Source organism: Equus caballus, chromosome 7, assembly GCF_041296265.1.
Source record: "Equus caballus isolate H_3958 breed thoroughbred chromosome 7, TB-T2T, whole genome shotgun sequence".
NCBI classification, from domain to species: domain Eukaryota; kingdom Metazoa; phylum Chordata; class Mammalia; order Perissodactyla; family Equidae; genus Equus; species Equus caballus.
The window spans coordinates 49,305,577-49,333,486 of NC_091690.1; the positions used below are offsets into that span (position 1 = coordinate 49,305,577).

Consider the following 27,910-nt stretch of genomic DNA (forward strand, 5'->3'; position numbering starts at 1 on the left):
GAGATGGGTACTTACAGCATAGGGCCAAAAATGGCACTTCTGGCATATCACCCCTACACGAGAAAGTGTTCCCCTCTTCTCTGATTGATGTAATACATTCTGGAGGAGATGCCCCCTTTTAGACACATTGGCCACTTCAGAAGTGATGGGAGCACGTGAATGACCCCGCAGTTCTTATACTTTATGCACAGTGTGCACCACCGCAACTGATGGGTCCATTGCAGGGTTGCTGTGTTCTTTCCCTAGATCAAACAGTCCAGCCCTGATCACGGATTGGAACAGATTGATGAGTCAAACTCCAGGTAATCATGATAGCAACAGAGAATTCCCTGGGCAAGAATCAACCTCATCTGCACATTTTTACAGATCCTTTGTTACCATTAATCTAGCTGCCTCATCCCACCAATAGCAACAACTCTCTAGCTAAGGCACTGCTTTGGCATCAAAAACTCTGGGACAACTTACAATACCCAATTACAACTCAAAGTCACTCCTTACTCTGCACATATTTTACACCTCAGTCTGCAGGGGCTCATTTCATTGCTCAGGGTGATAAAGTCACTCAAATTTCTGAGACGTATACTGACACCTCAGACCTGACGGCATTAATCGTGACACATGGGACATTGTAATACAAAGTAAGAGGCATCTCACCTAAAGGTCTATGAAAAATTCAGTGGACTTCCCTCACCTCCCATGGACAATTTAGTGACTGTCCAACACAGTGGTCAGTCTCACTGATGTGAAAAGTGTGTGTCACAGGCAATAGAATCCATGCACATTAAGTCCAGGTGGAGGAGGGGTCCCTACAGCTGATGGCACATGGACTTTGTTGGGCTGCTCACCCCATCTGCTGGGCTGCTTGCTATGCTCAGACCACGGTAGAACCTTTTATACACAAATTACTCCTCCTGTCATATATGATCCTCCTGAAGCCAGAATTAAGGACTCACCAAGATGCTCTAGAAATTATTGATATTATCAGCTAATGTCTCAATATAGAAACATTGGGCTGTTGAGAAAGGTATTCAATGGATCTTATACCTCTCGTGACCCAGGCTGCAGCGTTCTTAGGATGGCTAGGGCTTACTTAGACGAACCTTGCTTTCTTCTATATAGATGTTCCTGCTGTTGGAGTTACATTCAATCCCCAGGCTTTTGTTTTGATCATCAGGATTACTGGCACATTGTATTTAGAGCCTTTCTATACTAGGCTTTTCTGTCAGAATGAGCGCTCCTACAGGTCTTTGGTTTCTTGTAATTGTGCCCCCTGGCCACCACTCTTATATCCCACTCCAGGATCTTCCTCCTAACATCACCTGTAGTCTGTGCCCTGTGTCAATATTTCATTTTGGGTGCTCTCTCTCAAACCCCATTGAGTCCATGCAACATAAATGTGCTGTTTTCCTATCATTTGCACTCGTATGCTCGTCGTCATGGGAGTCACTGGTAGTGACCTGAGCACACATGATGTCATTCAAACAATGTATCCTTAATGCCAATCAAGAAATGTCCAAAACACTGAAAACACATGCAGCAGACAGCTAACATTCGAGATGTTTTCCCTGAAGGAAAACCCCCTGGCAGCCATGGTAGCTGCTGACTACTTTGGTTTAGACTATTTATTAACCAGGCAGGGAGAGCTCTGTTCCCTAAAAGGGCTGCTCGCTGCATGTGGGCAGGCTGCACTGGCAGGGTGCCACCAAGAACACAACAGATGAGACAACAAATTAGAGTAAACAATAAGATTACTAGAATATTTGAACATAGTTCTGGAACCACACTGACACTTTCCTGGATCTCCAACACCTTGGGATGACGGGAGTCAAATATTTGGAGGCTTTGTGATCCTACTTATAATGGCTTGTCCTTTTCACATGACTTTTCAATTAATACTGAAATTCAAATTCATTTAATGAGATGTGTCATCATTCAGTCAATAAGTCTCAGGAGTGAACTTTAATAAAGACACTGACCTCACTGTTAATATCTGAGTCTTCATCGGCTTTAGATACCGGCTCACCCTGTCTGGTCCACAACGGGTAAATAAATCAGGAAGGGTGACACATGCCCATTTTCTTCTTATGCCAATGGGTAGGAAGGTCAAATCTTGAAAACTTGCAGCCTCTACTCATATACACCTTAAGAGTTCAAGCCATTCTCCCTTGCACTAGCCACCCCAACCCACTTACCCTTGCCCTGCTCTCCTTAGAAAGTACCTTTGAGTCATAAACATATTTCAATTAACTTGATGCATGTTGAGACATAGTCTTGACATCCAATCCCCTTTTAGGTTTTGGTGTTAATAGTGCCCCCAAAAGGGCAATTCTAAAACCGTAGGTAAACAGTGGAAAGTGTCTTTTGGGTGACAAAATGGTATTCAGCTTAGGGAGTTTTTATAAGATGAAAATAAATCTGAATACAGAGATTCCAATATAATAATGTTTTTAGATGCATTAGCTAGAAAAAAACTTTGAGGGGCCGGCCCCGTGGCCAAGTGGTTAAGTTCGCGTAATCCACTTCAGTGGCCCAGGGTTTCACTGGTTCAGATCCTGGGCGTGGACATGGCACCGCTCATCAGGCCATGCTGAGGTGGCATCCCACACGCCACAACTAGAAGGACCCACAATTAAAAATACGCAATTATGTACTAGGGGGCTTTGGGAGAAAAAGGAAAAAAAAAAAAAACTTTGAAACCACCCACATGGCACTAGCAGGAGAATTAATAAGTGAAAATGGAATCATCTCACAAGGGGAAATAGCAACAGAAGTGAATGGATGGTTTCTGTTCTGACATGTAGAGAGCTCTGAGTGATCATCTCATCTTCACAACAAGAAAAAAACTGAACCACGTAAAAAGGAACACCTCTTCTTAGATCCAAGAGAGATTTGAAATTACATGGCAAACCAATGCTCCCAAAATGAGAGACCAGCAAGTATAGAGAATTATCGCTTACCTGCAGGAGAAACTGGAGCCAACAACCTCTGGGAACACAAACTGTTGATGAATTTCCTGGAGACACAGATGGGACTAGCTTGAGAGTTAGAAGCTTTAGGGATTCCAGTCTTAGTAAATTCCCAAAATTTATGTATTTTTCCATCAGGAGCCCAAGGAGGTTCTTGTTCTGGAGACTAGAAAAAGTTGTCTCATGCTTCATGCAGGACATGATGTACACAGAAAGCATTCTGTGCTCTGTAACTCAGGCCATCTTTCAAAGAAAATTAATCTGCCAAAACCTTGCCTGGTTGGGGAAAGAGCAGTCAGACAGCTCCCAGACTCTTCAGGATTTCTCTCTGACCAAAGGGGAGGAATAAATGCTAAGAACATATTCTGAACTTCACAGTCCAGGGATTCTGTCCCATCAAAACATTACAGGTTTAATCATAACATAAGATATTCCCTTGGGCCAGCAGCCCTGTGGCGCAGCGATTAAGTTCACACATCCCACTTTGGCAGCCCAGGGTTTGCCAGTTCAGATCCCGGGTGCAGACCTACACAGTGCTTATCAAGTCATGCTGTGGCAGGCATCCCACATATAAAATAGAGGAAGATGAGCACAGATGTTAGCTCAGGGCTAATCTTCTTTTTTTTTTTTTTTTAAAAAAAGAGCATATTCTCACCCTAATACCTTCCCACATGTCAACAGGGCTCCAGTATAGAAACAGTGGGTTAAAACAAGATTGCAAGACACAGACGACCCAAGATTGAGTTTCGAGGGATGTGCAAACACACCAGGGGAGAAAAACACAAGGACACTTGTATATGGCATAAGGCGTAGTAAGAGAGCTTACAGCGATAAACACCTGTATTAAAAAAGAAAGGGGCTGGCCCTGTGGCCTAGTGGTTAAGTTGGTGTGCTCTGCTTCAGTGGCCCAGGGTTTTGCTGGTTCAGATCCAGGGCGCGGACATGGCATCGCTTATTAGGCCGTGCTGAGGTGGCGTCCCACATGCCACAACTAAATGTACAACTGTGTACTGGGGGATTTGGGGAGAAAAAGCAGGAAAAAAAAAAAAAAGATTGGCAACAGTTGTTAGCTCAGGTGCCAATCTTTAAAAAAAAAAGATATTGGGGCCGGGCCAGTGGTGCAGCAGTTAATTATACCTCAAAACAAAAAAAAGACAGCAAGTTAAGGGAACTAGAAGAACAACAAACTAAACCCAAGTACTCTGAAAACGACAAAGCATGTTCAAAAGGAATTCAGAAATGTATCAATAAATGGGAAAATATCCCAGTTTCATGGTTTTCAGGACTTAACATTGTTGAAATGGCACGGCTGCACATAATGACCTAGAGATTCAATGCTGATACCGATCATAATCCCAGCTGTACCCCTTATAGAAATTGGCAAGCTGTTTCATGAGTTCATGTAATTGCAAGGGAACCAGAATAGCCAAACCAATCTGGAAAAAGGAAAACAAAGTAGTAGGATTAACATTTCTGGATTTCAAAACTTCATACTAAACAAAGGTAATCAACCTAGCGTGGTACTGACACAAGGATGGACACAGAGATCTGTGGAAGATTGAGATTAGAGAAATAACCCCACATTTATGGTTAACTGATCTTTGACAAAGGTCCCCAAAGTGAGGAAAGAATATTCTTTTCATAAATTGGTGCTGGGCCAACTGGATAGGCATAGGTAAAAGGAAGAGATTGTGCCCTTAAAACCCACAACATACAGTGACTTACCAAAAACCATCAAAGACCTAAAGATGAGAGTAAATGTATGGCAAAAGTATATAAAACATAGAAAAAAATTCCTGACCTTGGATTTGGCAAAAATATGTTAGATATGACACCAAGAGGAATAATAGGAAAATAATAGGGAATGTAGGCTTATGTACTATGGATAAGTACTATGGTACTAACCTTATGGGACCACTGTGGTATATGTGGTCAGTTGTTGACCCAAACTTCGTTATGTGGGGCATGACTGTGTATGGATTATACCTCAGTAAAGCTGTTCACGTATGTAAATAAATGGATTAAGAACTTTACAGTGCACAAGAGTTTTGCAATCCCTTCTCTGAGGCTTATTAGAATTTCCAGGTTAATATACACGTCCATCACCCGACATAGTTACTTTGTGTGTGTGTGTGTGGTGAGAATGCTTCATCCACTGTCTACAGTTATACATATATCAAGCCATCAGGTTGAAATCTTTAAATATAGACAATATTATTAGTCAATTATGCCTCAGTAAAGATGGGGAAAAATTTTATAGGTGCATCCCATATTTACATAAGGATTTATTAGTTTTCTTATATCAGTGAAATTAGGAATCAATTGCCTTAGGGGTATTATAACCATTTACATTTCAAACTTCTCTGGGGGCAAAGGCAAAAAATGACCTAAAATAAATTTATCTCCAGTGTAAAATGTAAAACTGAGGATTTAGTGACCACATCTCACAGCTTGTGGTTGGTGAGAAGAGTCCCTGCACCCAGCTAGGGCTGTCGGGTTCCTACTTCCTGCCAGAGTCAAGATTTCCCGGGTTCTCTATCTTAAGATGAAACGAATCGGGGTGGGGCAGGGGTGGGTGGAAGGCTGAAGGCTGGCAAGGCGGAAGATCAAAATGGAACCAGACACAGATGGTGAGGTCACATTTAAGTGTCTGTTTCTAAACAAGGGTCAGGCTACCATGAGTGGCCTCGCAGCCTTACACCAAGCCCTTGACCCTTAGAGGACATAAGATCCTCTTGTTCCCGTGTCACCCAGCCTGGTCCGCTGTGTACTTGCTCCTTCTTGAAACTGAATCAGGAAGTGCGTGTGCAGACCTGTTAACCACGCGTTCATAAAGCGGTGGGGTAAACAACAGTGTGGTCCCAGGCCTGGAAAACATTCTGTTTGAATGTAAATGACCCAGAAGGGGACAGGTTAGGGGCCACTGGCGCTAGCTTGTTGGGCAGACCCCGGCGTCTTCCTGCTCTGCTGTCACTCAGGTTTCGGAGGCCGTTTCCATTGGGAACTGTCCAATCCGGGACTCTGCTGAGGCAGGCGGGTGGGACGGTGCGCTGCACTGGCACAGATGTCCCTTGTCACTCCTGCTGGGCTTGGGTTTGCGTGATGCCTGCCCTAAATGGTCCCTGATGACTCTGCCGCAGCCTCTATCCCGCTGTGGCCTGCACTGGCCGTGGAAGTCCTAGGAAGGACTCAGGGGACCCAGGAACCCTACAAATGATGAGTGTGCGGCCCCGGGTGAGGACGCGGGAGGAGGGGCTGGTGGGAAGCGGTGGGGCGGGCCTGGCCTCCCGCGGTCCCCTCCGGGCTCTGCGGCCCCGAGTCCGCGGTGGCGCCGCTCGGCCCTCAGGCCCGGCCGCAGCGTGGGGGCGGGGCGGCAGCCGGGCCCCGGGCGTCCGGTGGTCCCTGCGCGCGCGGCGACTTGGGCCGGAGCGTCTCTGGGCCGCTGTGTGCCCGCACTCCCGCGTGTCCCAGACGGTGCGGGGCCCGCGGGAGGGTCCGCAGGACAGTCCAAAATGGTTGGAGTCATGATGTTCGAGCCCCTCTGACTCCTATAAATGCATCCAGAAACTCCCTCACCACGAATCGTCCGTTTGTCACTCTGCCTTTCTACTGTAAGCGCAGTGAGGGGACCAAAGGTGAGCCTCTCCTCGCTCAGCCCCCATGTCCCCTGCTGCAGGCTCCCTGGGAAACATCAGCTCTGCTGTGGACTCACATTCCCACAGACCTCACTCCGTCCTCCCACGGTGGCTCCACCATCTTCACTGAACACTTTCTCCTCAGGATCAGTGTCCAATTTGTGCCCTTGAGATTTTAATTTACGGAGGTGACTAAGTAACAACATGGACAGGCCAATGACATTGAAAGTTTATTACTTACACTTCCCAAGATGAGGGCACACCACGCCAGGCAGGGTCACAGGGGCTGCATCAGGGTTGCTCAGGAGGCAGAATCAGTAGGGGGACACAAACCTAGGCCACAGCCTTCATTTGGGTCCCACAGGAAATGTGAGTCAGGGCAGAGTGAGCAGCTCAGGACCGGCTGCTTTGAACAATCCCAGCAGCCTCTGGGGCCTAGGGACGGTCCTCAGTCATCTGGTTCCTGGCCCTGGGTGGGTTTAGAGTGGGGAATACTGTCTGGCGTGTGAGAGGCAGATAAGGAGGTCTGTAGGGACAGGGCACTGGATTGGGCGGGATGCACGTGAGAGGCCTGCTCCAGACAAGCTGTCCACCGCCAATGTGGAATGAGGTGCCCCTGGGAGGGGCAGGGTCTCCCTATGTCCGAGAGGCCCCCCCAACAAGTCGAAACACCTAAGAGACACAAAATAAAGCACATGATTAACACAATCAGAAGGAAGATGAGGATTTGTCTGCTCACGTCAGTTCAATTGAACATGGTGAGGAAGGGGCTACCAGGGCAGTTAGGCACCAAATGACATAACAGCATTCCAGATTTTAAGGACATACACACATAGCCCCCTAGACGGACATACAAAATCACACAGCCTTTCTCACTGGACACACATGTGCCCACACCCACACACAGACCCTCAGAGATAACGGCCCAGATACCCACAGCCCAGGCCCTGAAGAGGGAGAGTCAGGGCCCACGATGGCTGCAGTGATCACCGTGTTCCAGTCCCTCACGCTGCTATGATTACTCCCAGAAATGTGTTCCCACCATGTGCCCCTTCCTCAATTTGCTTTTCCATCGGAAGCTCAGTGTGGACAACAAAGGTCTGTGCATCCTCACCAGGCAGCAAGTCCTTGGCTATGGTGTCCACAGTCTGAGATCCATCACCCCCGAGGTCTCACTTGTGCACAGACCTTGCATGGGTCAGTCCCATTGGCCACCCTCATTGCTCCATCCTGAAATATTTGCTGATAGGGGGGTGGAGGCCTTAGACCTCTGTCCCTAGGTCTCCAACTACACAGACATCACCTTGGGGACCCAGGAAAGCACTGGAAGTTGTTGCAAGGGCACATTGGGATGTGGTTTGGTTCATTTCTGCCTCTTTCGTTTCAAGAAACAGTAGGTGTGACATCTGACAAAGGACAGGGCACCAACTCCTGTGCCTGCCCAATCCAGGAAAGGTAGAAACACCTGCCATTCCTGCCCCTTCCTTTGGCGTGGTGCCTATTCCATTCTAGGAGCCAAATGAAGGGAGGGGGCCCCATGACCGCGGATGGGCTGGCTGAGATCACCATTTCCCACAGGTGTTGGGACTAGAACTCTGCAGGGTGAGTCTTGTTCCAGAAAAAGTAAGCACTGGCCTTGGTGGGTGGGTTCCAAACTCACTCTGGAGGCGGGTTCTGAGGTGAGAGAGCCAGGCGTGGTCAGCACATGAGCCACTGAAACCACAGGATGGAATGTGCCAGAGATCTCAGGAGAGTGATTTAGGCACAGCTGGGCACCTGAGGGACTCCCAGAGCTAGGACAAGGCAGACCTTGTCTTTTTGACATTATTGGTGATTTTGAGACTACTGAGAAAGTGTGCTTGTTGGTGCAGAAGTGACGTTTATGTGACAGTGTGGAGTACTGTGTTCCAGGGGCCTGTGCCTCATGACATGGGCTCTGGGTTCTGCCACTGCCTCACCTCACAGTCACCTGGGGCTGCAAATGTGAAAATACAGGAAATCTCATTTAAAATGGAGTCAGGAAGCCCTGAAAGGGGACTACTATTCACCAGACCTTGCAGAGCTAAAACAGAAAAAGTGTCCCTCCCATTCTCCAACAGGTGGAAGCTTACTTTACAGTCTCCAGCAGAAGGAAGAATTTCTCCTTGCCCAGCAACAGCCCAGCCAATGAGAAACCACCACTGTCACCCCCTGATCTCTCATTCTCCTTCCATGGACTTCTGTTCCAAACAGCCCCTCCCAGCTTCCTCCTGTCCTCTATAAAAGCAAACCCATCTGTTCTATTCTCCCTGCCTGCCTATGGTTCACCACAGTTTGCATGTCCTGAATCGTGCTTCCTCTGCTGCTCCTGAATAAACACATTTAACTTGTAAAATAATTGGCCCTTTTGATTTTAAGGTCAATACAACAGAAAATTTCCAGAGTGGGACAGGTGTTGCATTTAAACATTTTTCCCAGCAAGGAGGCACAGAGTAGAATTGAAATGGGAAGCTTAAGAGCTGGAAACGGCCTCAAGACCTGATGTTGATGCCCAAGGGTTAGATTAGGATGTGCCCAGGCAGATCCCACGTGTGCAGATGCACCTTTATGCTTGTTTCAGACCACCGCATTCCCAGGATATGACCCAGGAAACCTGGTGTCAACTCAAAGATGGAGGCCGGGAGCCCTATCACTTTCTCACCAGTTATGTGAACGACTTGAGGGCAGGTGTAGCCCTAGAGGGAGTTTTCTAAGTCAAAGTGGGTACCAGGAAAAGTCTATAGTGGCCTATGTCTTTCTTCCCCAGTCTTTCCTCTTTATCCTAAGAAGCAACCCAACGTGGTGGAAGGAAGTGTTACACACGTAGCAATCAAACTTCAGGAGAGTTTCATACTATCCTAGCATGTGAAAACAGTTTTGTGGTTTTATCTCAATTGTTCTTTGCATATATACATACTATTTTAAGAGAAGTTGTGAGTTCATGAATATGCAGTTATACCCCCATCAGGTTGGAGAACAACCCAACCCAAAGGAACTCAACCCAAAGGAAGTGTCCCATGGTGCCCATTAGTACTGAACCCTCCCACTCTTAAGAACTGATGTGTTTAGGTTCCTATACCTTTGCCTTTTCCAGAGTGTGATATAAATGGAACACCATGTTGTCTTATGAGTCCTTTTGGAAACTTTGATGGAACATTTGTAAGAGTGAATGATTATACAAACCTTGCAGCATTCTTGTGAGTTTAAAATGATTGACATTGCCCATTATGTCTTCAAAACTGAGAGATTCCACTGTTACGAGCTCTGTGAATTTTGGTGAAACCCCGTGCTTAACTTTCTTCACTTGCATCATGGGAGGAAGGACAGGGACAGGGGATCAAATGATACACTAATAATTACAGAATCACATAATTTCTACACTGCTCAGAAAACATAAATTAGCACTGAAAAAAAGGGAACAAGTTTGGATTTCCATTGTTGTTTAATGAAACAAAAGCTCTTTCAAGTTTTACCCTGTTTTCTATAAGATCTCCTGGAAATGTAAACATATACAAATGATCCCTGAAAACAGTAAAAATGTGCTTTGGTGGCTTTGTGAATCAATGAAACAAAACCTCCCAACTAATCCTCTTATAAAAAGGCATAGAAAATTTCCCAGTTTGAGGATATCAAATTTACCTCCTTTGCCACCACACAGGACATTACTCAAAATGATAGTGAGCCTCTGTCTACAGGTCACATTAATTACTCCTTGGATTACTACCCTCTAAACATTCATACTTTTTATTTTTTATTTTTCATTGAGTTTATAATAGTTTCCATCATTGTGAAATTTCAGTTGTACATTATTTCTTGTCCATCACCATATAAGTGCTCCCTTTCACCTTCTGTGCTCACCTCCCATCCCCCACCATCATAGCTCTTTTTAACATTTTAACCAGGAAATCACATTGAACTTCCACAGGTGTCATTTTACTCAGAGGAAAAACCATGACGGGCTACAACTGTGCAGACGACCAGAACCCTTCCTCAAACTGGGAGAAACTCAAAGGTTTCACGGGGGACAAATTGTCTCTCAGTCTGAATAGCAGCAAAATGATATGCTGAATCAAAAGGCAATTTCAAATCCTTTCAACTGATGTTAAACAGAAACATAAATACCACAAATACCCATGGCCCAAGCAATGAAAGTCTGGAGTTCCAGATAATTGTGTATCTGGATCATGATCAAATAGCACATGCAATAAAAGATCTAACTACAGCTAAAATGAAGATGAAATATGTCCATGCCTTTATCTTTATGGGGAATCATTTCTGATAAACCCAAGAATGCAGGACTTTTGGTATAGCTGTCCATTGTTCACATCCACACCTGAGCAGTTCCTCCAACAGTGTTTGAAATATATTATATCGTGGGAAAACAATCAGCAATGTTGACATCCTCACTCACTGAGGCCCCTACCTACCATAGAGAAGATATGCGTCCATCAATGGACGAATGGATACAGAGTTTTGGTATATATAAATATACAGACAACAGAGTATTATTCAGCCATAAAAACAAGGAATTCCTACCATTTCTGAAAACAAATGAAACTTGAAGAATTATGCTAAGTGAAATAAGTTAGACAAACACTTTATGATCTCTCTTATATGTGGAATCTAAAAATACAAAACCAAAACAAACTCATATAAAAGAGATCAGACTGCTGATTACCGGGGCGGTGGGGGGGAGGCAATTGGAGGAAGGTGATCAAAAGGCACAAACTTCCAGTTATAAGATAAATAACTACTAGAGATGTAATGTACGACATGATTATAGCTAACACTGCTCTATGAAACAAAGGAAAGCTGTTAAGAGAGTAACAGCTATGAGTTCTCATCAGAAAGAGGTTATTCTTTTCTTTCCTCTCTTTCTATTGTGTCTATATGAGAAGATGAATGTTAGGTGATCTACTGTGGTAAGCATTTCACCATACGTGTAAATCAAACCATCATGTTGGACACCTTAAATTTATACAGTCGTGTATGTCAATTTTTTCTCAATAAAACTGGGGGGTGGCTGGCCCCGTGGCCGAGTGGTTAAGTTTGCGAGCTCCGCTGCAGGCGGCCCAGTGTTTTGTTGGTTCAAATCCTGGGCACGGACATGGCACTGCTCATCAAACCACGCTGAGGCAGCGTCCCACATGCCACAACTAGAAGGACCCACAACGAAGAATATACAACTATGTACTGGGGGGCTTTGGGGAGAAAAAGGAAAATAAATAAATAAAATCTTTTTAAAAAAACCCAAAAACTGGGGGAAAACAGGAGTCAGAGACTTCTGGTCTCTCATCTGTCATGTAAGGAGCTCAGAAGCCAGATTCCAGTCCTCAGAAGAAAAAAGCCAAGAAACTTGAAATCAACAACTCTTCCATCAGAGAATTGAGGTCACAGGGTAAACCATTGTCTCCACAATTAGAGAGAGAAGATGTAGGCATTTAAAAATATACCCCAAATATTCTGTTCTTAACAAGGCATGCCCTAGAAGTAATCTGTCTCACGAGAGCAGTTAACTGACTGGGATTTTTCCAGAATCCACCTGACCTGGGGGGAGGGAAAGAGCCAACTTGAGTCTTTTCTAGCCTTTTCTGCTCTGAAAGGTGGCACACGTGGGAGGATAGAATTTTTTTCCCCTCCTGACACCAAACCTTTGGTCTGTGTTCCAATGCCACTTCTCCAACTCTGCATCACCAAAGAGGTGTGCAACACTTCAGTTCAATTCTAACACTATGTACCCAGAGTTCACGTCAGACTCCACAAGACAAGAGCTCAGTCCCACAATCTGCCCCTTCCTTAGATGCCAACCACAGATGTGGTGCCCAGGCTGCCAGCATTTCCACTCAGCTGTCTACAAATTCGTAGATTCCCTCAACATCTTATTACATTTGGTAATTTACTGCAATGATTATGAGATCTCAGCAAACTGCTTTAATTACTATTATTGGTTTACTATAAAGGATACAACTGAGGAACAGACAAAAGGCAGAGTTGCGTAGGGCAAACTAGGGTAGTGGTATGGGTGAGGGGAGTGGAGGCGGAGGGGGCGGCAGAGATTCCACATCCTCTCTGGACACTCCACCCTCCCAGCACCTGCATGTGTTCACCAACCCAAAAACTCTCTGAATTTTGTCTTTCAGGGTTCTGATGGAGGTTTCACTACATGGGCTCAATTTATTCAATCATTGCCTCTTGGTGATTAACTCAGTCTATAGCCCCTCTCCTCTAAACAGAGGCTGGGAGCTGGGTCTGTAAGTTCCAAGCCTCTAACCAAGGCTGGGTGTTTCAAGTGTCCAACCATCATCCTGAAGCCATCTGGGAGCTGGCCAAGAGTTGTCTCATTAAAACAAAAAACCCTCTATCACCCTTATCGCTCAAGAGGTTTTTGCTAGGAATTGAGGACAAAGATCTAATATCTTTCTCATTATACCACAGAAGTTCAAGCCCAGGGACACAGGCTCACTAAAAGATTGAGACCCAATCACTGGACTGGAGAATGCTTCCCCTCTGCCCACACCTCCCTCTACCTCAGTTGGGCTCTTGTTTAATGTTAGTGGACTACACTGAAGGAACTAGATGCTTGCCAGTAACATCAGGAGGAAGGCAAGGATGTCCCCTCTCACCACTCCTAGTAAACTCTGTACCAGAATTCTTAGCTAATGCAATTAGACATGAAAAGTGAATAAAAAGGTACATAAATTGGGAGGCAGGAATTTAAACTGTGCTTGTGGCACAAGATTGTCTATGGAGAAAATCTCAAAGATCCCCAATAAGAAACCCCTTGAACTAAGAAGAGTGTAGAGGAAGGATGAAAGATAAAATGTTAATATACAAGTCAATAGTTTCCTATAGATCCACACACATATAGTGAACTCATCTTTGACAAAGGACCTGAGGCCATTCAATGGGAAAATGTAGTGTTCAATAAATACTGCCAGAAAATCTTGCCATCTGCTGGCCAAAAAAAAACAATCTAGACACAGATTTGATAAATTTCACCAAAATTAACTGAGAATTAATTATAGACCTTAGTGTTAAAAGTAAAACCACAGCAGTCCTAAAATATAACCGAGTTTAAAATCTAGGCAACCTTTGTTTCCTCATTAATTCTTAGATACAACACCAAAAGCAAGATCCAAGATAGAAAAAAAGTTTGACTTCATTAAAATGAAAACCTCTGCTCAGTGAAACACAGTGTTAAGAGAATGAAAACACAAGTAAAAGACTGGCAGGGGGCCAGCCCCATGGCCGAGTGGTTAAGGTCGCGCACTCCACTGCAGTGGCCCAGGGTATCGCTGGTTCGGATCCTGGGCACGGACATGGCACCGCTCGTCAGTCCACATTGAGGCGGCGTCCCACATGCCACAACTAGAAGGACCTGCAACTAAGATCTACAACTATGCACGGGGGGCATTTGGGGAGATGAAGGAGAAAAAAAAAAAAGGACTGGCAGATAATCTTTGGAAATCACTTATCTGATAAAGGACTGGTAACCAAAACAATCCAAAGAACTCGTAAAACTTAACAAAAAGGGGCTGGCCCCGTGGCCGAGTGGTTAAGTTCGCGAGCTCTGCTGCAGGCGGCCCAGTGTTTCATTGGTTCGAATCCTGGGCGCGGACATGGCACTGCTCATCAAACCAGGCTGAGGCAGCGTCCCACATGCCACAACTAGAAGGACCCACAACGAAGAATATACAGCTATGTACCAGGGGGCTTTGGGGAGAAAAAGGAAAAAAAATAAAATCTTTAAAACTTAACAAACGAAGACAATCAACCCAGTTAAAAATGGGCAAAAGATCTGAACACACACTTCAGCAATGATATACAGATGGTAAATAACTACATGAAAAGATGCTCAAAATCATACATCACTAGGAAACTACAAATAAAAAAAGAATGAGATATAACCAGACACTTATAACGGCTGAAATTAAAACAGTGAGAACAGTGAACGATGGTGAAGATGGAGAGCACCAGGAACCCTCACTCACTGCTGGTGGGAACGGAGAATGGAATGTCTACTCTGGAAAAAAGGCAGTTTCTTAACCTAAGCCTACTCTTACCATACGATTGCAGCCATCACGTTCTTTGAATGACGGACGCCGTCCTGCAACCACTGCAGCCCAGTGACACAGTCGGGGCACACGAAGCACGGGAGTTGCAAAGCAACCCCTGCAGGAACGGCCGAGGGTCCTCCTTGCTCAAACTGCTGTTACTAGTTGCTGTATTGGCTCTCTTCATGACGCTTGTGCTTACCCAGGGGAATCTGCTGGGAAAGGTGAATCCCACTGTAGTAGACAAGAAAGACCCTCTTCTGACTAACACTCCTTCAACAACCCCAGGGCCCTGCCGAAGAAAGAGGGTTAAAGGGTCAAATGTCTCAGTGTGGGAGTTATATAAGAGGGTGTGGGGCCCTGTGTGTGCCTCGTCTAAACATACCTTGGGTCATCTTTGCCCCAAGGCTTGTTCCGTCCTCCAGCATAACCCGAGTCTCACCCCCGGCAAAGAATACTGTAGAGATCTATAAATACTAACTGCACTTACCCAGAAAATGAAAAGAACAGCTCTTTCCCAGGACTGAATAAGGGAAGTAACCTTTAGAAACTGCTGATGACCCAGATAAATTAAGGAAGTAAAATGATATCATGGGGAAAAATCAAGCTACTTCAGGGGAGAAAATAGATGTACCCCAGACGCTTATGTAATCCTCAAAATATATATAAACACACGCTTGACAATAAAGACTTCAGACTTGCTTCCACCAACTTGGCGTGCAGTCTCATTCCCTTCCCTTCGCCGACGCCGTTCATCCCTCAGGAACCTGGACTCTGCTGGAGCTGGACTCTGGCATTTGACCTTACCCAAATGAGCTGAAAACAGATGTTCACAAAAATCCCTGCACGTGAATGTTGACAGGAGCTTTGTGCCTTATTGTCGAGACCTAGATGTAACCAAGATAATTTCAATAGGCGAAAGGATAAACAATCATGGGGACATCCATAGGGTAAAACATTCTTCAGTGATGAACACAAATGAGGTTATCAAGACAGAAATGGAGACATTTTAAAATCATATTGCTAACTGAAAGAAGCCAGTGTGACAAGACTATACACTGTATGATTCCAAGCATGGGACATTCTACAAAAGATTAAAGATGACACTGAAAGATCATTGGTTACCAGGGATTTGGGGGAGGGAGGGATGAATGAAAAGGTGGAGCACAGGAGATTTTTAGAGAAGTGCAAGTGTTCCACATAAATGCAATGTAAAGTGTTACATTAGCCAAAGCCCAGAGATTGCATAACACAGAGTCACCACTAATGTAAACTATGAAATTTCATGCATCAAATTGGTTCATCAAATGTATCAAATGTACCACAGCAATAGGAGATATAAAATGTAGGGCAAACTGTGTGGACGCAGAGGAATTATGTGGGAAATCTCTGTACTTTCCAGTCAAGTTTTCTGTAAACCTAAAACTGACCCTAAAACAAAGCAGTCTACTAGGAAAACAGTAAAGACAGGCACATTAATATTCACCCCTGGTGAGTGACTGATGACAGAAACAGACCATCTTTCATTCAACTAATTTGAACTTATTTTAATAAGTCATTAAGTTTCTCTCTGAGGCCTGCACCCTGAGACTTGGAAGAGAGGAGGAACTTCCATTGAACGCCTTGTTAAGAGCCCAGCACTGTATATTCTGAGAAGTGAAATGAGTGCCTTCATTACTATCAGTAGTGTCTGCAACTCCCATGTGGACAGAGTGTCCTGGTGAGACTTTGTGTGTGGCCTTCATATGCGCAGAGATAAGTGTTACTTTGATTTATATTGTAGGTAACTGTGAGGCAAGAGACTCCTAGAGTCCTTTTACCACAAAGGGGCAACTCTCAGGGAATCGCCCATAGTCTGTAATGTCTGCAGCTGGAGCCCAATGTTGGGCAGTGCTACGATGAATGCTTGCTGTGTGGTCAGTGCGTTGACCTTTGTGTCCAGTCCATCAGAGATGTCACAATTAAGACATGAAAAGCAGCAACTCCGCCTGGGCTCCATTTGTGCAAATGTGATGATGTCATCCCCAAAGTCTAGGAACTCCTGTTGCTTTACACTTAGGGAGTCCTAAGGAGCTCCCCAGGGAGCCTGGGATTCTGGGAAAGGGGTGACCTCTTTCAACACCATTTTACCCGGCAGGAGACTGAAGACAGGGAATATCACCTCCTCCTGGAGGTAGGATATCCCAGAGGGCCCAGGTTTGGCTTCATCATGTCTCCAGGGGGTCTCCATAACCATGCTGAGCTCCTGGAGTGCTGTTCCCAGGTCACAAGTCAAAACGGACTGCTCGATACATGGTCCCATGCTCAGGGCCATCTACTGGCAGGACAGCCTTGTAAGTAGAGGTCACTGCAGCTCTAATGACATATACTGTGGGCCTAGGGCTGGTTCTTCCATCAGAAGCCCATGGACAACTTAAGGCCACCATGGGTACCCTAGAAGGCATGACAGAAGGTCACTGAGGCCTCTATAGTGAAGGAGTCTCTGAGGGCACTAACAGGAGAGTTGGTTGTATGACAATTTAAAGAGAGTCTCCAGACTTTTGTGGTAGGGGGTGCCACTCCAGGTGGAAAATTTGCACGCAACAGCACAAATAGGCTCAAATAAAATTTGAATACAAGAAATATGTTACCTCTGGAACAGGAGAAGAACCCAGGAGATGCTGTGGATGCTGAGGGAAACAACAGCTATTTCTTCATAGTTTCAGATTATCAAATAATTTCCAGAAATTTAACAAAGTTGTCAGGGCCTCACATCATATGAGTGACAATGTGCCATCCAGTTTTTGTGAGCTCGTTTTTACAATATTTGTATGTCCTAAATGTCCTCAGACAAGATGTCATTAATGTAATGTCATACCTGTGTTCTTGGAGAAACCAGGATGCAGTTCAGACCCCGCCTGCAATGACTGTGGGAGGGCACAGCTGTGGAAGATCCATGAGGACAACCCAGTAAAGGGGCATCATGTCCCTCAGAGGGAAGGCCAAGTGCAGCTGAGAGGCTGTGGACACAGGACTGGACAGAACAGACTCAGCCAGATCTGTGAGAACAGGATACTTATCAATTGTTGACTGGATGGAATCCATAATTTCCACACTGTGGGGACTGGGTACAGAGGTCTGTGTGGTGCAGCCACAGCCTCGAGTTGAGGTAAACCACTCTGAGGGGTCATCCACTCTTTCCAGGTTTATATATAACAGGACAAATTGAGTTGTTAAAAGAAGGACTGGGGGGTAGCCCCATGGCCAAGTAGTTAAGTTCACGTGCTCTGCTTTGGTGGCCCTGGGTTTTGCCAGTTTGAATCCTGGGCGTGGACATGGCACTGCTCATCAGGCTTTGCTGAGGCAGCATCCCACATGCCACAACTAGAAGGACCCACAACTAAAAAAAAAACCATACAACTATGTTCCAGGGGGCTTTGGGAGAAAAAGGAAAAATAAAATCTTTAAAAAAAAAAAAAAAAGCAGCACTGGGAATAATCAACCCTTCGTTAACTAGATTTTCTGTAGTTTTCAATCCTTCAACGTCCTGTGTAATTTACATTGGGCCATATTAACTACTTGATTTGAAGCATATCATCTTTGGAGTCCTAATTTGTCATGCTAATTTATAAGTGGCAAACACTTCACTTAATTTTAAATTCTTATTCACTGGATCACAGCTTCCCAGCTCACTATGGGATGTTTTAGGACAATGAAGGCCATGACCATGGAGAATTTAGGCAAGACCATAGTTCTGATGGCTAAAGATGAAACATTTCTATTTGTCTTCTATATTATATTCACTAACACCCCTAAGATCATCAGGGGCACCTTCCTTAAATTTAGTGGGACCCCAGGTATCACTGCAATTTGATACCTAGGGTTGATTAAGTGCTTGAAGGTTTCTGAACTAGTGCATTACATCAGAGAGCAAAAGTAATTCAGAACCTATGTTGTAGAGGCCCAAAAGGCAAGCAGTGTACCTCCATCTGTTTTGTTATGTAAATTCTTTCAGTACATTCTGGATTCCCAATTGGGTCAAATTATGGACCTTTGTTTCAGGAATTTACCTATCGTTTCCTTCCTCCTGATCTTTCCTGTTTCATTATCTTCCTCATGGGATAGATTTCAGGGGAGGGGATTCCTCTCTACCCTGGTATTTATAATTTTTTTTTCCACCCAAGAGCCTCAAAACAGTGCCATCAGGGTGAGGAGCCCACCCTTGACACTGTTTGCTTTATAGGGTTTAAACCTGGGGCTTAAGTCAGGTTTGAATTGATATATTGTGCAACAGGGGAGCCATGGGTGTTGTCCCCCATTACCCTGAAGGTCAGGATCTTTGTGGCAGTAGAGGCAGGGGCAGCAGCAGAGGTACTGAAGGGTGATGGGAAGCCCTCTGCTATCAGGAGTGTGGACTCAGCCTGCCACCTACAGCTCGTCTCTCCCTCCCTCTTACCTTTCTTTTAAATGATTGCTGTTTCCGCAGTGACCCTCCGATGGACCCACCTCCTGCAAAGGGTATAGTCCCTGTCTACCACCTTCATCCCTCAGGCATGAAAGGCCAACCCAGCTTCTGTCACAGCTTCACTCTAACACACAGAAAAATCCCACCAAATCACTGACCCAGGATTCATTTAAGGAGGCCCCAATCCCATATTCCTGCTCTCAAATGCCTAGAAATTCTTGAAACTGCCAACACTGGTCAGCTGAACCTAGAACTGTGGCCTGGTAAGGTCAACAATGCAACACGGGGCAGCACAGCTCCCAGCACGAGCTCCCCAGCAAGCAGCAGCCCACAGTGCATGGTGCCACCAGGCAGCAGAGCAGGGGAACAAGTCAGAGCAAGAGAAGACAGACCCAGAGGTGGGGTCATGTCTGGACATGCTGCTCAGGGCACCAACTGTTATGGTCACCTGCAGAGGGGTGGTTCCCTTGTTGAGACTCATGCCAATGCAGCATGCACACACAGAGAATAGGACTCACATAACAGAGGTCTGAGGGGAGGGCAGGGCTGGCCTCTCAAGCAGCTCTGTCAGGGTTCAGAAAGCAAGGAATGGAGCCTGGCCTGGGGCTTCCCTGGGCCTGGGGGTGGGGCCGGGGCAAGAGCTCTGCACACAGGCAGGGGCTGGGGTGGTGGAATCTCCTGCCTGCTCTAGAGAAGAGAGCACCCAGGCTTCCTCCTCAGCTTGTCCAGGTGGGGGCACGAGGGGAGGAGGGTGGGTGGGGCTTAAGCTGTGAGCAGTCACCCAAAAATGTGGAGTCTGACTGCTCACTACAAGGACAAAGTGGAAAGGAAAAGTATGCATTCTCAATTGATTTATAAAAAGAAACACTAACAGGGGCTCAAAAATAATCAAAACTGTGTATCTGGATGTTACTGATTACCAGTGCAGGAGGGGACCAGGATATGTTGGCAGTGAGCCTCCTCAAGTTAGACTTTGCTGCCTTACAGATTGATTTTTTAAACAGAGACATTTATATTCTGTAATTTTAACTCTCGTACATAGGAAACCATTCTAAGATGTAATTCCTTTAAACACTAAGTTACAAAAGTGTAAACCAGACAAAATAAAATTTTCAGATCTCTTTTTAACTAAAAGGACATGCAGCATCCTCGTTTGTCCTCCCCCTATATCTCTCACTGGGGTATTTTCAGGAATAAGTGGCATATTATATATTACAATACAATCAGGGTTTGAGTTTAAACCCTTAACTGTATTGGATTTTCAAAGATATACAGAAGCTTTCAGAAGTTTTCCTCACAATGATTGAAATAGAATTTAATTGCTTTAGCCTTTTAAATTAATATGTTCTCTAGAGACATGCATGAAAGAAAACCAATCAAAAAATGAAATAAATTTCTTGCTTTCCTCACCTCCTATCTCTCCATCAACTTACAGTCTCAGGGCCCGAGTGCTAAGGGAAACTAGAGCCAAAGGGCTGCCCTAGTCCATCAATAAAGCAATCCAAAGGAAAAAAACACAAACACTGGAATCAGCTCAGATGAGCAGCCTGCTTCTCACAGGACAGAAGGAAAGCCACAGTCAGAAGGTCCCATGTTCCTGATTCTCCTCGTGGAGACAGAACCCTGGAGGGGGTCAGTCCCTGGAGAAGGAGGGGAGGGCACCTGAGCAGCCACAGGAAGGAGCTCTGGGAGCCCCACACACCCTCCTCTCCCCAGGGAACAGTGCACACGCTCCCTCTCTCAGGCTCCCATTCTCACAGTGAGGAAACTCAGCTGGATTCAGTTTAAGGTTCTGACCCAAATGGACCTCCTGATTAACGGGCCCTAATCCAGGACACAGAGCTCCTGACTCTCACAGACTTTCTCAGTGTAAACAAATTACTCTCTGAGTGCACCCACACTGTGGATACAAAACTCCAATTATGTCTAGAAACAGGCCCAAGGAATCCAGAGTGACAACCTCAGAAAGGGCGTCACTCCCCACCCCATGAGCACGTGCACCCCCAGCTTTCCAGGGCTCTGCAGCTCCTCTCAGGATGAAGGCTCCTTCCATGGGGGTGTGAGCAGTAGGACACCTGCAGGGGGAGGCTCCCCAGGAAGGACAACTGGGCCTGCAAGGCCTTCCCTTTAGAGGTCCAAGGGGGCCTTAGCTCAAAGACACTGCCCTCAGGCCTCTGCCCCATTGGAGTTTTTTGGACCATCATTGGTATTCTAAAGGACGCAAACCCAGTGTTTGAACAATCTAGCTAAAACACTCAAGCTAGTCTCTATGTGGAAATCAGGGAAGATAACTGTATCGCACTTTGCTGGCTCAACAAGAAAACCCACGAGAATGTTTTGCATTCTGGGGAAAAAAAAAACAATGTTAATATAATATTATTTCCATGACAAGTAGTTTTTAAATAAGCTATTGATCATACTTGAACACTTCAGGTCTGCAAGTCTAAGCCATGGAAATCCATTCAAACTCACTCAAAATCAAAGAACAGACTTCAGAAGATTAGTATACACAATGGGAGGGGAAAAAGGGAAAGAATTTAGTACATGCAATATAAAACCGGAATATTTTATTTTTTCTGAAATTCACCTCTTTCTTGTCTCTTTGGAAATATTTCATATTGTCTTTCAAGTCATATTGAATAAATAAATTTTTATTCATTGAAAAACTGAGGCTAAAATAAAGTGAATAAATCTTTTAAAGGTGACTAACCCAGGTGGGGACAGTGCTGACAGGACAGATCATCCAGGAAGGTTTCTCAAGAGGAATCTGCACCCAGAGGACTTCCCACAGGATGTCTGCACCCAGGAAGATCCTGGGGGAGACGCAGGAGGATTTCATACAACGTAGTTCCAGGTGGTGAGAGGCTGCTTTTCACTCATGGAAAATATCCACACACACAAAAGAAATCTTTTAAAAACAGCCACCCATTGACTGTGAGAAAATGATAATTAAAATTATGGATCTGTTTTAAATCCACCAAAAACAAACAGTTGCTAATAATGGTGTGAATCGAAGGCAGGAAGTTGGCATTTGGGAATTTGGGGAGAGACTGGACATTTAGGCATTTGTCGCCAGTCCTAGGAAGACCTAGACTGGGGGACAGGGTTGTAGATTTGAGAGCCTGCTCCACCAATATATGGAAAATACAGAGAAAACGGGTGCCCTCCGAGGAGAAAGGAGGCCCTGGGGACCCCACAGACCGCAGCCCCTCCGCGCACGGACCCCGGAGCCCGAGGTCCGACCGCCCCGCGGACCCTCCCGCGGGCCCCGCACCTTCTGGGACACGCGGGGCTGCGGGCGCACAGCGGCCCAGAGACGCTCCGGCCCAAGTCGCCGCGCGCAGGGACCGCAGGACGCCCGGGCCCGGCTGCCGGCCCCGCCCCCACGCTGCCCGCGCCGCCGCTTCCCACCAGCCCCGCCTGCCGTGTCCTCACCCGGGGCCGCACACTCACCATTTCTAGATCTCCTGGGTCCCCTGAGTCATTCCTACGAGCCCCACGGCCAGTGCAGGTCACAGGGTGACAGAGGCTGCGGCAGAGCCACCAGGACCGTTAAGGGCAGGGGACAACTGACCCGAGCAGGGCAGGAGCGAGAAGGGGAGTCCACGTTTGGCCAGATACACCTCCCCTAAATCCTGACTCCGCCCGAAGGCTCGCCATTCTAGGCCTCCTGCGTCCCTTAGCATGCCTCCTTCGACTCCCGCGGTGGGTACGGGTCACAACTCGACAGAACTGGCAGAGGTACGTGGGGCCTTTAACAGCGGGGAGACGCGGTCCCCAGAGCGGCTGGAGCAGCAGCAACTTCCGGGTGGTTGGAGCTTCGCCCCACCCACCTTCCCCCGGCGCCGCCTCTGATTGGACAGTTCAAAAGACTCGCCCCCTTGTGTCTGAGTGACAACCCCTGAGTTTAGGTGTCTGAGCCGACTGAGAGTCAGAAGTTATCCCCTGCAGGGACATTTGCATTGAAAGGTAGTGCTGGGAGGCAACTCCGAGAACTCTTCATTCTTTACACATACACACACAACTGAAGGTCACTTAACCATATGCAATAATTAGTCTCTTTCCATTTTGATCTTTGTTGGCAACTGGAGTGTGACATAGTTTTGCCAAATGGGTACACAGGCACGGATACTGTGACCAGGCAACTAGGCAAAGAAGGGGGTAGGAGGCTCTGATAAAAACTAACATGATCTGTTGAGTGTGACAAATAGAAATGGCAAGCAATAGGATATATTGGAGTATGTGAGGAAGACATTTGGTGTAAACCTAATTCGGCCTGCCCTTGTTTTTCCAAAAGGTCCTGGCCGTGGCCCTTGAGCACGCATTGTATATCTGCTTTAGACATTTCCTATGGCAAGAACAAAGGCCCTTGAGATAAAGGTGCAACTTCCCTCCCCCTCCCAAGTTGGCATTTGCATCTCTCCTTAGGCTAGGAACTGATTGCTGCGCTCACCTGTGACCACCCAGCTGGAGACAATAGACTTGCTTCCTGCCACGCCCGCTGAGATAGCAGACCCACACTGCTGTGTCCATCAAACGCTGTGCCAACAGGGCAATCTTGTGACTATTGTAAGAGGGACATTTCAATCATATGTGAAACACCCTCTTTGAAGGTATATAACCACAGTGTATACCCCCGCTTCTTTGGAGTGCTCTGTTCCTTTGCAGAAGGACTCTCCCAGGCCATGGTCCTCACATTTTAGCTCAGAATAAACTCTCCCAAATGTTCATTTATAGATTGGTTATGGATTATTTTTGTCGACAAGTGTTTGCAGATGGAAAGTTTCAGGAAGAGCCTAACCACAGAAGGTTGCCACAAGCAAGCTAGCTGAAGCCAGTTCTAGCCTCCTCAAACTGCTCTTCAGTGAACTAAAGTGAACAATGCCCATTAAAATCTCATTAATAGTTTAAATTCTCCTCCTCTGGGAGGACCAAGCAGCCATTTCTAGGTCATGCGATGTATGTAGTAGCATGTCTGCATCTACCCATGAGACTGAAAGAAACATGACCATTAGGCAATAAACCATTACCTCCCATCTTTTCCTTAACTAAATACTCGAGAACTGTACTATGATCTAACAATTAAAGGACACCACCCCCCGCCCCCAAATCCATGTTTGGGGAGGCACTGCTTTGGGAGAGATCCCTGGTGTTCTCCATTGCTTGTGCAAGTAATAAACCTTTCTTCACCTACTTCTGCCTTGGTTGTGGTTTGGCTCCACAATCACCAAGAAGTAAACCCATTGAGTTCAGTTACAACATCAGGGATGCATTAGGTGGGCATCCTTCCAACACTTCAATCAGATTCAGAATAACAGTATTGGGAGCAAACACAAGCCATCATTTCAGAAGAAAAGTGACTTCTAGGTATTCAGAATGGTTAACTTTAGAAAATGTTTCTGACATGAATATATTTGCATCCCATGGAAAATACAATCAGGGACTCTTTCTCACTGGTGGTGAAATCATTCTCTGTGGTCATGACCCACACCTTACTTGTGGTTACACTATTTAATCCATCTGTAACGAGACTTATCAAAGAACTGAATTTCATCTAAATAATCATCTCACTGATTGGTGAGTCTATGATACTAGAGAGTAACATTCATTCTGACGATGTCAGAATCACTCCAGGACAGGCATCCTCTTCATATAGTTTGCAAAGATACCACTTCTAACAACTTCCTCTCCCAATTCCTAAGGAAATGCTCATCTTTGATATCATTTGAGTCAAAATGCCCCTCCCAAGTCCACCTGAATTTCAGCAATAACTCCACCATGCCCAGAGACAGAAGGATCCCTGGAGGCCATCTGATGCATGGAAACTGAAGGGCAGAGCTAAAGAACCACAAGTGATCTCAACGAAAACAGAAAAGAAGGGCCCAGTTTGCAACCAGTGCTCATCATACAAGAAGGACGCTGCTGGGCAGTAGCATCATGCATCAGTCACCATCCAGTGTAGGAAGAAAATTCTGTGGATATTCAGCAGCAAGCACTGAGAGATGGAGAAGATATTTCCATTTTGTTATCTGTTTTTCATCTTCCCATTAAGAACTGTCTGGAAAATAACAGTCTAGAAGCAGTTTTCTTGGAAATCACTTTGATTTCCTAAGTCAGGAATGCCTCTGTTTTTTAAATTTTATAACCTAACTCCTCATGTCCACCGCAAATAAACGACACACCATACTAATGATACGCACTCACCTTGGGAAGGTGCATGAGTCTGGCTCTGCTCTCACTCTCAGAAACATGGTGCTGAGGAAACTACATTTCATCAATGCCCTTCCCAACCCTAGTTTTATTTTCATCTGTGGGAATTGTACAGTTCAGTAGTGGCCCCATCTGGTCAGAAACCAGGGTTGTGCTTCCTGCACTGATGAATTGATAAATTGTTCTGCTTCTCACAGGTAACAGGGACAGTCTTACTCTGTCTTGAGATCACATCATGGTGCTCTCAAAGATCCTTTAACCACTGTGATCAGCATCATAGACATATCTTTTTTTTTTTCCTGCTTTTTCTCCCCAAATCCCCCTAGTACATGGTTGCATATTTTAGTTGTGGGTCCTTCTAGTTGTAGCATATGGGATGCCACCTCAGCATGGCCTGGTGAGCGGTGCCGTGTCCGCACCCAGGATCTGAACCGGATCAAACCCTGGGCTGCCCAAGCGGAGCCCACAAACTTAACCACTTGGCCAGGGAGCCGGCCTAAGACATGATATCTTAAGGTTGTGTTTAGTAAGAGGATGTGCTTCCTGTTTATCTCCATCATGGCAAACATGAGGGCTAGAATACACTTAGAGTGTTGATGCATCCACGTACACTGAGGGAAGCCCATGAGAACTCAAAATGCATCCTACAAGGAGCTCTTGTAAGCCAAACAAAGAGCTCCTCTTAAGAAGCACAGGGAGGGACCAGCCTGTAGCCAAATGGTTAAGTTTGTGCGCTCCGCTTTGATGGCCCGGGGTTTCGCTGGTTCGGATCCTGGGTACGGACATGGCACCACTCATCAGGCTGTGCTGGGGTGGCGTCCCACATAGCAGCACCAGAAGGACCTACAACTAGGATATACAACTATGTGCTGGGGGACTTTGGGGAGAATAAATTTTAAAAAAAAGATTGGCAACAGATGTTAGCTCAGGTGCCAACATTTCCTTTTTTTTTTTTTTTTGAGGAAGATTAGCCCTGAGCTAACATCTGCCACCAATCCTCCACTTTCTGCTGAGGAAGACTGGCCCTGAGCTAACATCCATGCCCATCTTCCTCTATTTTATACGTGGGACGCCTGCCACAGCATGATTTGACAAGTGGTGTGTATGTTCAGCACCCGGGATCTGAATGGACTAACCCCAGGCTGCAGAAGCAGAGTGTGCAAACTTAACTACTGTGCCACCAGGCCAGCCCCAGGTGCCAATCTTTAAAAAAAAGCAGTAGCAGCAGCAGCAGCAGAGGAAGTTATTTGTAGGTATGGAGAGCGAGATTGTTTTCCATGTCTTTGAAAAATGGCCCTAATGGAAGATGCTCTGTTGGAGGTCACTGAGAGGATGTGACCACTGGGTGATCCTCCAGCTAGACTTGGGCAATTGGAGGCTCCTTTCCCATCCCCTGTCCTTGGACTATACATTCCACCCACCGTTCCTGAACTAAGAGCTATTTCAAGGATGCAGCCTGGAGAGAATAATGTGTTGTTGAGACCATCTGGACTGTACATGTTACTGAGCCCAATTAAAGCTTCTATATAAAATTTTAAGATTCTGATGGGTGGGTGCAGAAATCTACTCATCTTGCACCACCTAAGACAAGCCTCACATATAAACTCCCTTGCTTATTAAAACTGCCACCTCCCCATCTGGAGTCATCTGCCTCGTTCCTCAGTCTCTCCATGCCCTCCGTGGACAGGAGCCAGTTTCAGATGTCACCCAAACTCTCGAGGTTGTGAACGAACATGCTCTTAGCTCTGAATGAAAATGAGAGAGCAACTGATCCTTCTTTTGCTGGGAAGCATTAAGTACCTCTGAATGGCACAACATCAAGATGAATGTTTGCACTTTTAAAACTACTTTTTCTTCCTGGTCTGACTGAACTATGACATGGTGTCTGAGGTAGTGGTGGGAGGAAGAATCAATTGTTCTATCTAGTGAGGAAGGCATAAATTACCAAAAACTGGTTATCACAGCTTTTATCCAGTGAAGATTTCAAAGTACGGGAAAGTACACACCCATAGAAGAAATCAAAGTGGTCAGCACAGAACTTTATTAAAAGCATTAGTTTTCAGTAAACTTACAGGCCAGTGCAACCTTACATGTCAAGGAACCATTGGGTCATCTGCAGGGTAAAATGTAGATTCCACTGAGAGAATTCTGCTTTCTAAGTCGTTATGAAGATGATGATGAGAATGACAGTGAGAATCGTAACAGGAACGCTGACACTAATAATAAAGGCACTTTGGGGAGGCTTACTGAGTGTGAGGCACGGCACTCAGCACCTTAGGGGGACTGGCTCATTGCTTTTCATCTGCACAGACTTCTAACAGGGAAGCACCAGCATGATCCTATTTGATAAGAGAGGAAACTGAGACTTAGGGGAGCTGAGTGACGGCTGTGACTTTACACAGGCAGTCAGGAGGGGGCTCGGATTCATCACCAGGCTGCCCGACTCAGACCAAGCTTTGCCACTGAGCTCCCTTCACCTCTTATTATGAAATTAGGAGTAATGGTTCATTAACTAGGACAGACCCTCTCTGAGAATCAGAAACATCTTTGTTCTTCCCCAGTAGCATTATTAAAATCCCCACT

General features: G+C 45.7%; 2 long non-coding RNA genes across 4 annotated transcripts; one reads left to right on the forward strand and one right to left on the reverse strand.

The window, feature by feature from the left end:
* The first annotated feature begins 5,210 nt into the window (after window positions 1–5,210).
* LOC138925143 (uncharacterized) lies at window positions 5,211–8,978 on the forward strand. The gene is made up of 2 exons (XR_011440955.1): window positions 5,211–6,200; window positions 8,114–8,978. It is a non-coding gene; the product is annotated as an uncharacterized lncRNA (long non-coding RNA).
* Window positions 6,819–22,944, reverse strand: LOC111774457 (uncharacterized). 3 transcript variants are annotated; one of them, XR_002809456.2, is made up of 3 exons: window positions 22,571–22,944; window positions 14,683–17,711; window positions 6,819–7,273 (listed from the first exon to the last, which is right to left on the reverse strand). It is a non-coding gene; the product is annotated as an uncharacterized lncRNA (long non-coding RNA). The 3 variants fall into 3 exon arrangements; XR_011440954.1 differs by lacking the exon at window positions 22,571–22,944 and adding an exon at window positions 21,828–22,548; XR_002809455.2 differs by lacking the exon at window positions 22,571–22,944 and having other exon boundaries at window positions 14,683–22,561.
* Window positions 22,945–27,910: the final 4,966 nt, after the last annotated feature.